Source organism: Pinus tabuliformis, chromosome 9 (genome assembly GCF_031772625.1).
Source record: "Pinus tabuliformis cultivar Carrire ecotype Pingquan chromosome 9, CPIR1, whole genome shotgun sequence".
In the NCBI taxonomy this organism is placed as follows: Eukaryota; Viridiplantae; Streptophyta; class Pinopsida; order Pinales; family Pinaceae; genus Pinus; species Pinus tabuliformis.
In genome coordinates this window covers 349,733,229-349,746,934 of record NC_142307.1, presented here as the reverse complement: position 1 = coordinate 349,746,934, position 13,706 = coordinate 349,733,229, and the positions used below count along the sequence as shown (strand labels likewise).

Genomic DNA, 13,706 nt, shown 5'->3' with positions numbered 1-13,706 from the left:
ATAATTTACCCATACGTCGTACCTCATGATTTCAACGTGGAAACTTTGATTTGCATTTGGAACATTGACTTGAGTTGTGGCTTGTTTGGTGGGCCCCACATGATTGCCACATCATCTTTGACCTTCCCTGGAATTTCCATGTCACTTGTTTGACTTTCTTTGACTTTGGATTTTTTTTTTTAATTTTTCCAATTATTGATTTTTTTGGAAATTTTCCTCATTTTTTCCACTGACATTAGAAAAATTGGATTTTGAGGTACTAATATTTGTTTTTTGATGCTCAAAGTGGGTCACAGAATAATAATGGGCCTATGGGGATGAATTTTGAGTAGTCACATGCTCCAAAAAATTCCTAAGACCACTTATTTACATCATAACATAAAAATTTGTTAGAAAATCTCGTTTTGCGGGAAATTTTTAATTATTAAAAAATCATACTTAGACCTAGTCAAATTCCACGAAATTTTAGAGATGACCTAGCATGGTAATATAAATTGACTCTAGACACTAAGATGCATTAGGGGCTCAACCTTCAATTCCTCACCCCAGCTTTGGGGTATCCGATGAGTGAATAAACCTAGAAAATTATTCACCGCTTAAAAGTAGGAATAATTAACCAAGTAAAAAAACTCTCCAAGGTGTACTCACTTGTTGATCAAGTCCCAACACCCTAGGCCTATTAGATCGATTTATTCATAATGCTAGTGACATTTATACAATACCCTCGTAGGCCTGCAAAATCTGAGGTCTGAAGAAGAAAATGAGAAGAAGAAGTAGAGTTGAAAAAATATGGTGGTATGATGATCTCTAATGGTACAAGAAGCCTTTGGTACAACCTTGGCATGGATTTTTCAAAATATCTACAGGTGCCACTCCAGTGGTCAAAATTTGGCCCCACATGGGGATGCATGCTATATAGGAAGTGATAGTATGTAAGAACTTGGAATTTGCATCCACCAACAAAAGACATATATCATCAACATCCATTCAAAATATCATAATATGAAATCAAGTACTTAAATAAAGAAATGGAAATTTATTCTAAGAGCATAAATGACAATTTATTCATGAAATGAAACTACTTAACCAAAATTACAAGGAATCGAGTTAGAAATATAATACAAGAGATGCCACATGACATCAAATTTCCTCAATAAAGTTTATGCTGAGAACTTGCTTCCTTTCGGGCAGATCTATGGGTTGATTTTCTAATTTGTCTTGTCCAATTCTGAGTATCTTAGGACTTTGATCAATCCCAACACTGTGTTGTACATGATCATCAGATTTACCAAATCCTTTCCTCTTTTTCTTTTCTTCTTAATAGATTGTGATGTTGATGTTGATGTGATCAAAGTAGACCTTTCTGCCCGATATTGAAGATGCTCATATGGAAAATTTGAAGTATCCAAGACTTTTTTGACTTTCCTTTCTCCATTCTGCATCTACTTTGATCATGGAAAATTTTAGTGTGAATGTTCGCCCTTTGGCGAAATTAAGGGGTTTTAAATTTTTAGTGGGCGAATATTTTGTATCATAGTACATTTTTACAAATCGCCTCAAATAGCCCACCTTATTTTAAGGGAGAGGGTAAAAAAGGTAAATTTAGCCCTTGAAATTAGGAGTTACAACCTTCCATTCACCCTAATTTTCAAGAATAGGTTTTATTTAAGTGAATCCTATGGGCCAAATACCATATTTCTAAAACAGGTATGGTAAATTAATAAAAATGTAAATAAATGAGAGTTATGGTAAATAAATAAAACATTTTTTATATTTACTCCATAAGTCACCTTATATACATGCAAGGGTGTAAACAAATAAAAATATAAATAAAGTGGAGGTATGGTAAATAAATAAAACCTCTTTTTATACTTACTCAAAAGTATGGTAAATAAATAAAAATATAAATAAATTAGATGTATGGTAAATAAATAAAACCTCTTTTTATATTTAGTCCATAATCCTCTTTCTATTTATGAAGGCTCAAAAAAGAGGTTTTATTTAAGTGAATCCTATGGGCCAAATACCATATTTATAAAAGAGGTATGGTAAATTAATAAAAATATAAATAAGCGAGAGGTATGGTAAACAAATAAAACATTTTTTTAATATTTACTCCATAAGTCACCTTATATTTACGAACACTCAAAAAATGCGTTATATTTAGGTGAAACCTATGGGCAAAATACTATGGCCCAAATACCATGGGCTAGATTATTATTAATACCATGCAAAAAAACATTAATAAAAATAAAAATGGCACATGGTATTGACCCATGGTATTCACGTGGAATGTAGCCTATTTAAATGGGGGAATTAAACTAACATAGATTCATCTTTACTCTGGATCTACTAAGCCCTGAGAGGTATCAAATATCATGATATGCAAACTAACATAGAGTGAAAAAATATTTGATCCCTCTTGGGGCTTGGTGGATCAAGAGTAAAAATGGATGTTGTAATTTAATGTATGTTAAACATTTTAACTTGGTTAAAATAAAAAATAAAATAAAAATAAATTATTAATTTTATTAATTTTTATAAATTACTAATAGTAATTTTTAAGCTTCAGGTTTATGATAACCCATGGTATTGACCCATGGTAATACCATGGTATTCATGTGAGAATAGACTATTTAAAGGGGAAATTCTATCATCTTAGATCTATCTTAATTCTGGGTCTACCAAGTGCTCAGAGGGATAAATAGATTTCATCCCCCTAAGAGTGGTAGATGTGGAGTTAAGATGGATATAGGTTGGTTTTTATGATAATGAAGATATTAAATAGACCTAGGAAATTATATTGTAAAAACATCTTAAGGTGAATGGTTAAAACTATATTTAGTCACTTCACAAAATTTAGTAAAAAATACCAATATCTGCATTAAAATTGGTTTTTAACTTTTTCTTATTTAACAAAAAAAATTCAAAACAATGAAACCTTATCACTCTTTCTGCATCACCCTCGCAGATGATTTCTCACCATTTTTCAAACATTCTCAATATGATATCTTCATGAAAAAATTTAGGTACTGATGTTGGATTAGTTGTTTGAAAAATAAGTTGGTTTGTACAACCTTTCATCTTCTGTGCTATTCTTAGTTTGTCCTAATGATCTGTAGGGGTTGGAGCCACAACACCATATTTTCTTAAAAGGTGGAGATTGTTCACAAAAAGGAAATTAATCTACATGTTACAACGCTGTTAAAAAATGTGAGACCTAGGAGGGTAGTGAATTATGTTAATAAGCAATTTAGATTGGGAGGGGCGTAATTAAATTTTATTATTTAATTGAAGATTTCCAATTAAAATAATAATAAATATACATTTATATATTCATATATTGATTGGAAGGATTCTCACAATGGTCACTTCTTTCAATTAGATCCCCTTCAAGCCCTTGGGATACCTAATACTTTCTTATTTAATATAGTTGGGGCTTGCTACTTGTTGGCATGTTGGGGTAAACAAACTTGATGTGTTTTTTTTATTTTTTATCTCACAGTTGGAGTCTATGGAATAAGAAAGAAATTTGATAACTTGAAAAAAGTGGTAGCTTGACAAAAGTTGTAGAGAAAAGATTAATCTCTCCTACCTTGACAGAACTCGTTGTCAATATCAACACCTACAAGAACTTTGTTGTGGAATATTATCAAAACTAATAGAAGGATATGAAAGAGTGTATTGTAAGAACCTTGACAAACACAACCACTGAAACTTGGAACATTGTTTGTAGGAAGAGAAAATTATGTTTCTTTTTCCAAACATGTATGTTAGTATATTACAGTTTAATGAATATGTTTTCTTATTATCATATATGGTTTCATACTTTAACAAAACATTCGCCAAGACTTCACAATGTTTTATTATTTAGTAAAAGATTTGCCAAGATCTTACAAGATTTCATAATTCAGTGAAATATTCTCCATCACTGTACAAGATAATATAATCTAGTGAGGGATTCACCAAAAAAATTATATATACATATTATATTATTGATAAAATCGCCTCCCATTTTTCCTATGTATCATGGGGATTAGCCCATTTATTATACATATAAATTTAGGGTGGTTCTTAAAATTTTACCTGACTTTGATATGGGCGATTGATCAATCTCATAAGTATTAACATGATTTGCCTCAGTTTGATTTTTATTCAAGTCACCTTCAATTAGCCATTTTTCAATGGAATAAATGACCTCCTCATAATAAGATGAAGCTTTCTTTAGTGGATCAAGAGGCTTATGATCTGTTTCTTTGTTCTCTTCTCATTTGTCTTTTGACATAAGTTGGATTTTTTGTACCTGTGATCTTTCCATTTCCCCCTACCTATTATGAAAGTGACCTGACTAGCCTTCATAACTCTTATCTCCTTGGCATGATTTGTTTCCATGGTGTTGATTAACTATACTTGTTTTTCTTCCATGACAAGAACTCTGTTTTGAGGAGCATCCATTTGACTAGAATGATTAATCTCCATGGTACTCATTTCCTTTGCATGATCTGTTATTAATCTTGTTTGATTGAGTTCCATGTTCTTAATTACTTGTGCATGATTTATCTCTATGGTCTTAATGAGTTGAGATTGGTTGAGTTGCATATCCTTAATCATTTGAGTAAACCCCTTTATGAGATCCTTATCATTCTCATTTGCTTGCGTTTTATCTTTTATCTTTCCTTTGTCTCCATATTTTTCTTCAAAGGCGTTAATGATTGATTCTAGAGAATCAAAGTTGTTAGCAGGTAACTCCGAGAACCGATCCATAGCGTCTCCATCTAATGAAAATATGAAAAGTGTCATTTTAATGTCCTTATGGTTAATATCATGGCACCAATTTTTCACACAAAGGTGGAAATTCCTAAGGTGAGTTTTAGTACTAATATCATTGTTGCCTTGAAAACTAGGCAACTCGTCAATAACCTCAATGAATTCATCCATAATAAAATTAAGATAGCCTATAATGTTAATAAAATTACAAAAATTAAGATAGTCTATAATGTTAATAAAATTACAAAGGGGAAAATAAAGCATTCATGATGTCATGCTCACTTGACCCTGAAAGATAAAATGGATAACAAAGAGAGACTCATGTCAAAGATTAGAAGGAAGTCTACAAGAAGCAACCTTCAAGCAGAAATCCTTACAGAAAATGAAATAAGTGGAGTCACCACTTGAACAAGAATCTGATTCTAAAAATCCAAAATGAAAAACCAAAAGTTAGTCTATTTTCTAGGTACAAGAATACCTTTCCCCGGAAACGGCACCAAAAGAATGTTGACCCTGCTGCCTCGGAGTCGCCACTTGAACATGAATATGACTCTAAGAATCCAAAATGTAAAAACCGAAAGTTAGTCGATTTTCCAAGTACAAGAAGACTTGTCGCCGACAACAATGCCAAAAGAATGTTGACCCTACCGCCTACACCTACCTACAGTTAGTGAGAAAAAACTTTAACCCCACAAGGTGTGGTTGGTGGCAAGGAACTAAAAGAATGGGTTGTCACCTATTCCCAACTCTCTCTGTTTAAGCTATCTCCTAGGCTAGCTATGGGTGCTAGTCCCTAAAAGAAAACTAAGTTAAAGTTGTGAGGTTTCTAGGAGAATGTTAGAGTGAAATGGATTGCCTTTTAATATTACAAGAAAATATGATATGAGAACTATGAAATGAAATAATGATTAACAACGATTAACACATGAGATAAGCATAAGAATATGAAAGACCAGGGCCTTTTAAATTATTGCTCAAAAAATGAAAGATATTTCTTAATATAAATGAAATGCTTTCAAATAAAAGCGCAAGTAGTCTTGAAAGCGAAACAAGAAAATGTTAGCCCAATAAAATATTCAATAAAAGAGATAAGGATTCCTCCAAAATATATGATCAATTGCTAAATCAAAATAGACAAGGATATCTTACAAAAGAAAAATAATTATTATTCTACTTGCAAAATATAGATGAAATAATGCTTGCCGAAACAAAGTATTCAATTCAATAATGACAAGTAAAATGACCAATTGCAAGTAAAACCAAGAAATGTGTTAATATGAAATGCACCTACACTAGATTTGGATGCAATTATTTTGGTTACTTTTAATATAAAATGCCTTAATCTAGGTGAGAAGTCCTCCTCTTGAGCTCTTATCAAAGGGTAAAAATTGGGATGACTGTAAGACAGAGGGGGAGAGCACACGGTGGTTTCATTAACAATACATGTCTCATGTTTTTTAGGATCCAGTGTGTGCCTTCGTTCCCACAAGGGGACAAACCACCTTCGTAAGTGCAGGGTCACAATGCTTTTACCTTACTTCATACCAAATGGAAAAACTTTCCAAGAAAGTCTTTTTTCCCTATGTTTTCTATCAACCAAGCTTATGCTTGGGGGTTGATTTTAAATGTGAAACTAGGTTAAGATGCCTACTATGATATGCAATTAAATTTTCAAGTGCTATGTAAAAGATAGAGATGCTTTAAACATAAGATTGCATAAGCTTCATAACATGTAAAATTGTGAAGTGAAAGTATTTTCTTTGACTTATAATAAATTAATGATCCACCAAAATCAAACTTGAAACTTATGAGCAATTGATTTGCATGTAAATTAAATTGCAATGCTTGTGAAAAATAAATTTAAGATTGTATTCAAAATAGCCTTGAAAAAATGAAAGATACTTCAACTTGAGAGATTAGCTTGGCATAAATAAATTGTTGCTTTGGAAAGTGAAATTGCCTAAATACATAATGCATTAAAACTTGAGATGTGAAATTGTTGCACAATAGTGAAACATAAGTGAACTTTAGACAATACCCAAGCTAAATTGTATGAAGTTAAAAGGATGCTTGCATGAAAATGAATTGTAATGAAATAAAGTGTAACTTTTTGGCTTGTAGCAATTATTCTACATGTGGTCTCAGAGCTTTGAGTTGATAGGGAATCAATTAAACCAAGTGAATCCATTGTTTTTTAATTGAGTCGTTCAAATCATTGTAAGCGTTTCTCTTGGGTGCATTTTCGATAGTATTTGACACCTTTCTTTTGATCAATCAAGAGAGTGAGTTCAAGCAAGTACAAAGTTCACAACATCAAGCGAGCCTGAAACTAAGTGGGTTCAACTCTAACGAAAGCAAATGTGATATTCAAACAACAATCAAGCCTGTTCATATCTACAGCAAGCAAGTGTGAATTTAAGCAAGCAAGATCAAGCATTCAAGCGAGTGAGTTCTAAAAATCCAGAAAATATTAAAAGCAAGCGAGCATGAGTTCCAGCAAGTTCACATGTTGAAAAGCATTTAGTTGTTAAATATTTGTAACAATTTGATCCTCTCAATTGTTGAAGACATGGTGCAAATTAGCAAAGCAACTCTTGTTGATATTTCAATGAATCTACAACAAGAACATGAAACAATGAGTTCTTTCAACTAGAGTCGCAACTACAAAGAGATGAGTTGCAACCGAAGAGTGTTTCTTCCAAGTCATTCAACCATATAGATGAAGATAAAGATGTTGATTCCAATTCACTCATCCAAACAGCTTCAAGTGTAGAAGTTGTTTGTGATCAAATTGAACTTGCTTCTTCTAAACCAATCATCAAGCCATGGGAGTAACTCCAAAGTAACAAAAATCGACTAGGATTAGGATATGACAAAGGTGAAAAGAACTTATCCGAGATTATTCTAATCCGATCAAGTTCATTAGTGCAGGATTTCTTGATCAAATAACATCAACAAGCCATGAGAAACATTGTCAAAGAGAAGGTCACATGGAAGATCATTGTTTTGATCTCCATCCTTATCACCATTGTGGCAAGCAGAATCATTTATCAGAGAAATGTTGAAAACAACACCAACCTGCCAGATTAAAGATCAATTATGCATGGTGTTATCACAAAATCAAGCACTGAAGGCTGCCAATCAGCAAGATTCTGTGTAACTATTTCAAACCAGGCTTTGGACTAAGGCTTAGCCTCCTTAGTCTGAGAGGGCTCTCTCACAGATTATGAATATTGACTAATGACAAGAAAAGATGGCTAACTCTTATAAGACACATGAAAAATAAGCTGGCTGGACAACATTGAATTGATTCCCATTGGGCTTATGGAGTCTCTCATATCTCAGCAAACAAAAACACTATCTTTTCATAGAAATTAGGACACTTTACATCTATATGTTCAAACATAACTTTGAAACCACAGTTTGCCAAGGCATACAGGAAGTCGGAGCATGATTCATGAGTTCTGAGTGATTATGCATTAACAAAACTGTAAAAGAACCTTAAAGAAAGAATACCATCACACATTTGAACAAGAAGATCCATTTTGAATCCTGAGAAGAAAACACAGTCATTTGCATTACTGAAATTTGTTTATACATAAACCAAAAACAGTCTTCTCCAAAACATCCAACCCCAATTACATAGATCATTCCGCTATATATAGACACATCCTTCTAACTACTTAGAGCTTCCTCCTCCAGCATGAGGGGAGCTCGATGACTGTCACTAATGACCCCTATCTGCTATTGAACTGACTCATTAAATACAATAAGTGCTAGACTAAAGTTTTAAAGAGTCCTAATTTAACTATAACTCTAATTCTTTCCTCCTCGTAGAAGATTCCTCCTTGCAGCTTTGACACATGGTTTCCTTTTAGCTTGGCCGAGATGACTGAGATGAGCAATTAATGTCCCATGTTGGCTTTGGATACCGAAGGCTTTGATCTGCTCCGTGTTGGCTGAGAACATCCCTAAATTTTCGGTTCTGGTCCCCCATCATTTCGAATATGCAACAGCATGAACTTTAAGTCTTTAATAGCCCAAGAATAAAGGGCATCACCATGTTTCTGATATGCTGGAAGCTTCTTTGATGGACAGGTGTGCCAACCAAAACTTCTCGTATGCAGCTCCTTCCAAACCCTAATAACTGAAAATAAAGTGCCTTTATGATGAAAACTTTAACTCGAGACAAAAACACTTCACTTTACAAAAGAGGCACACCTGTCATCATTTGAATGGCTTATGTTAGCTTCATGTGGTCTCCTTAATGTTCCTTAGGTGTTTCCTTTGGCAAATTCTTGATTCTCCCATCAAACTGTTTGTCTTCATTCAAAAACAACACCTACAGCAGTTTCGTAGCGCGCTACGAAACTGCTGAACTGTATAAACAACTTGTTCTCTTGCAGTGATTATTTGAGGAAAGGATCTTATCCAAAAACCAGTTCAAGTAGATTGAAAAGGTCCTTATCATGCTTGTTGAACCAGCATCTAAACAAGAAACTCCAGAACTTCTTCTTCACTAAACCCATAGTTCATATTGATTTACTTGCAAACATGCCTTCTGAGGTAGAGGTTTTTATTACTTCTTGATGGTACCCAAAACCTGCAAACTAAAGACGATTTGGTTTAGTTAAAAACAAGTCATAATCAAGCCAGAAATCAATGCATCCGACTGAGAAAAGCTGCTGGATGAAATAAACAAACCGCCTAGTAGCAAGTTATCAGAATAGTTCCTCAAGGGCAGCTTCTCCTCAACCAACACTGATATTCTTGACTACAAGAAAGCTGCTCCTTATACAGCACCATAGGTGAACCTTGGCACCACTGATTTTCTTTTGTTTCCTCTTATCTAAATCTCTGAACTGCAATGATTCCCGGTAATCACTGTCTGCTGTCACAAACACAACTATAAAAATGCTGATAAGGCCAGCCTTCAGTACTAATTCCAACACTTAAGAATACCACTGCACAGACTACAAGAATTATGAGTGTCAAATCTTGAGATGCTTCCCACACAAAGACCAAAAAACCTCGAGGTGGCTTTTCATCAAATTTGTTCGAACCATAAACCTTCATTCTTAGCATTAAAGTATCTTCATTAGCAATAATACCATCTGTGATTGAGGTGGAAAGTTTAGCAGCTGTTCCATCAACTCCATTGCGCCATTTTAACTTTTTAATGTCATGCCCTTCTACTATCGATGCTAATTCATCAGTCATCAATGTCAAACCCAGCTGCTCTAACATCCTCCGGTGTATTGTAAACAATGGTTCTTGAAGGGGCAGATACACCATTGATAAAGTGGAGAGCTGCAGTTGACACCAAAGAGCCACCCTTAGTTTCTCCTCAGTCCCAGCTATGCCCATAGCAAGCCCAATGTCAACTTCATGCAAAGCTGGTGCATCATTTGTGCCATCACACCTGTTGAACATCAATACCTCGAGCCAGGAGGTCAGTTGTGATCAACACTCTGGAGGATCCAGAGCTGAATTCCCTCATAATGATGTCGCTTGTGTTCTGATCCATGTCACCATGGATTGCAGACACTGTATGATCTCGGACTGTTGAAGCATCCTTTTCAAATGAGAGAGAGAGCTGAAATTTGACCGATCGTGTTAGTACTGTAAAAGCTTCAGAAAGAGCAATGCCAGATAAAATACAAACTGCTGGAGCCAGCACTAGCATAAGCCGAACCATTACACCAGAAAAGTACACAGATGTCACAATGTAGAGAACCAAAAAGGAGCTTGCATCGGACCATGGCAAGAAACATGCAATGATGCCTGCAGGGACTAGAAATGCTAGTACATTTATATCCATAAAATATGAAGGCCAAGTAGGCGGTTGATGTTCACTGACACTCGCAATAATAGGAATATACTTGCTCGCATAGGTCGGATCAAGAAGACTTAGACTTCGTCCACTCCATCCCTTTGTGGGACTTGCTGCCACTAATGCAACCAATATTGCTACCAATGCAATAGACACAAACATTCCAACAGAAATTACAAGAGTTATTGCCACTTTGAACATCTTAGCCGACACAGTATGCTTTATATAATGCCCAACGCGACAACCTGAACTATGATAAACACCAGGAATGATGCAAAATGCTCAGATGTCATGACTGCGTTGAAACCAACAACAGGAACAAGAGCAGCCAGCAAAGTACCCAAAACTACCAGAAGCGAATAAGCAATGTAAAGACGAGATGAGTACCGGCCAGTCACAATACATAGAAGAACATGCATTGGAATAAGATTTATTATGAAAATGTAACCTCCCCAGGAACAGACCATATAAAAGTAAGCTAAGGCATTTAAAGTAGCATAAAAGAGAGATCCAGTGTTCAATGTCTTGATATATAGATAGAATGTAAAGATCAAAGCAAATATAGCTACAGCCTCATTATCATAACTGCCAGCCACGGATCGTGAGATGTATGAAGGCACCATTGCTAGAATGGCTGCTGCAGTGAGGCCTACACCAACACCTTTAACTTCCTTTGTCAAAAGATATGTTGCCCAAGCTGCATTTGCTGAGAAGATGGGAGCAGTGAAGACACAAATGGTTTCTACTGAAAGCGGTATGTTGAGAGAATTAAATACCCACCACATTGTCCCTGTTGTCAAAGTGAGACCAGGATACACTGTTCCTCCAATGACACGTCCCAGTGGGTACCAGGTTCAGTCATCGAACCAGTTCCAAAAGTCGTAGACTCCACTCTTTGTGAGATACTTTGTAACTATGTAATTGAAGTAAGGATCGAACTCATGAATGACGCTCCCATACTTGATAACCGAAAAAAAACCGGATGGAAAACGCGAGAATGGCCACTAAAATGAGGATGATCGTCGAATTTCAATTTCAAACTGCTGTTCTCCTTCAGCATCACCATAAGAGCCGAAACAGGAAATTTGTTCATCTGCACTATTAAAACCTTCTCCATCTCCATGTGCAATAACAGCCACTGCCAAGGCATTTATAAATTTCCTGTAAATTTCCAACTTGGCTAGCCACCTCCTGACCAGGATACTGAAATTTCAGAGTAGCCTTATGCAATTGGGAAATACTGCCAGAAGCAACGAGCTTCTCTTCAAAGTTCTCAAAAACTTCATCAATTCTACGACTAAAAGCCCTTTCAATAGTTTCCTATGTGTATGAAAATTTATGTGCCGGTGCATTTGTGTGCAGTTTTGCGAGCTCCTTACACAAGTCTCTGGGGAAAAGATATCTATTTGCGCCATGATGAACCAGCTTTAGTGCTTCCTTCAGCAGTGAACCGAACAATCTCGTTCCTCCATTGAATAACAGCTACCATGGGACAAACAACAAGGGTGCCTTTAACCTGAGGTAGTACCTTGCAATTACTAAAGCTGTCACCTTCAGATTCAGAACTGATGACAAGCATACATGCAGGAACTTGAAAGCATCCCTCCTGTAAAGTGCATCCACCCCAGAGCTATTTTGCATGACAGCTGCTATGGATCAGCACGAATTCCCCATTTCGTAGCGCAGTTAGTGCAAAGTCAGTGTTTTTCGCTACGAAATCACTAAAACAGGTTGCGCTGCGAAACTGCTAAAGGATTTATGCGCTGCGAAAACACTTTGTCCTTAAGCTAGTCTGAGCAATTTTGGCAACAAAATTTTCAGTGATAACACATGGATTGATCCTTGGGAATGGTCATAAACAGTAAAACAATTATATAAGTTTTACAATAGAATTCAATCTCACCTATTGCAACCAACAATCAAATGAAAATGGTAGTCTCATGCACCTGAAAGCGGGAGTACAACATTGAAACTCTCTTACACTTGAAGGGGGGGAGTTCAGAGTTTATAAATCAAGTGCAGATGATTATCTCTCCTTTAAGCTGACAAAGGGGGGAAATGATAATGGAATTAAGGGTGGTTGTTAGATTGAAAGTCTCGACAACATCATCAAAAGCAGCCAGTGGGCATCTTCAAATCAGCCAGTGGGCATCATCAAAAAATCAACCAGTGGGCATCGTAAAATTAGCTAGTGGGCATTCATCAACATCAAATCATCCAGTGGGAAGTTTCAACATCAACAAATTCGCCAGTGGGCGTTCTCAATATTTTATCAGTGGACAAAGCGAATTCGCCAGTGGGCATCATCAACATTTTGTCAGTGGACAAAGGATGCTGATTGAAAGCAAAGGACAGATGGATCCTTTTGCAACTTGTCACATGATGGAGTCATCAAGCAAATTTCAGAGATGAATCAGACTTGTAGCTGATTCACGTTCTCTTCAGATTTGACTTTTTTCAGCATCCAGCTTTGGTGGTTTTTTAAGTAGTGTTTTTTGAGGATCAACAGTTTCAGCATGAGGACTTGGAGATGGTACCAGGTTCTTACTTTGGACTTATCATTGAGGGGGAGAATGTTAGCCTCACTCTCATATGTTAAATCAATTCTAAGTCCGAATAATTAAATTAATTAAAATCATGAAAGTTAGGATTTAATCCTACCTTTCTAGATTGAGTTTGTTCCTCATGGGTAGGAGTTAGTTTAGGCCTAGTTGGTTGAGAGATTCTCTCCAACTAGTTAGGCTCCTAGATTTGTGTTTGGTTGAGAAATTTGCTCAACCATAGTGTCCAAGATAGACGTACTATCTTGAGACAAACTTCCTCATGTATTTATTTGTACTATTATCATTATTTGTACATTCGATTGTATCATGAGAGGAATACAGTGAGGCTGAGGCCTTTTCTGCCATTTATATGTTTTTGGTATTTTTTATGTGTGTTAATTTATTTATTATTCTACAAGAAAATTGTAGTGAACTTTAGCAAATTAAGTGAGATGCATGGTTGTGTTAATTATAAAATTGAAGCATGTATGTAAGTCATACTAGAAGCTAGAATCAACAAATCAAACCAACCACAGGTTCTCTCCTGAATTAGAGAGATAGGG

At 35.5% G+C, this 13,706-nt stretch overlaps 1 pseudogene; it reads right to left on the bottom strand.

Moving 5' to 3' along the window:
- Positions 1 to 10,183: 10,183 nt before the first annotated feature.
- LOC149148649 (dolichyl-diphosphooligosaccharide--protein glycosyltransferase subunit STT3A pseudogene) lies at positions 10,184 to 11,620 on the bottom strand (annotated as a pseudogene).
- Between the last annotated feature and the right edge of the window lie 2,086 nt (positions 11,621 to 13,706).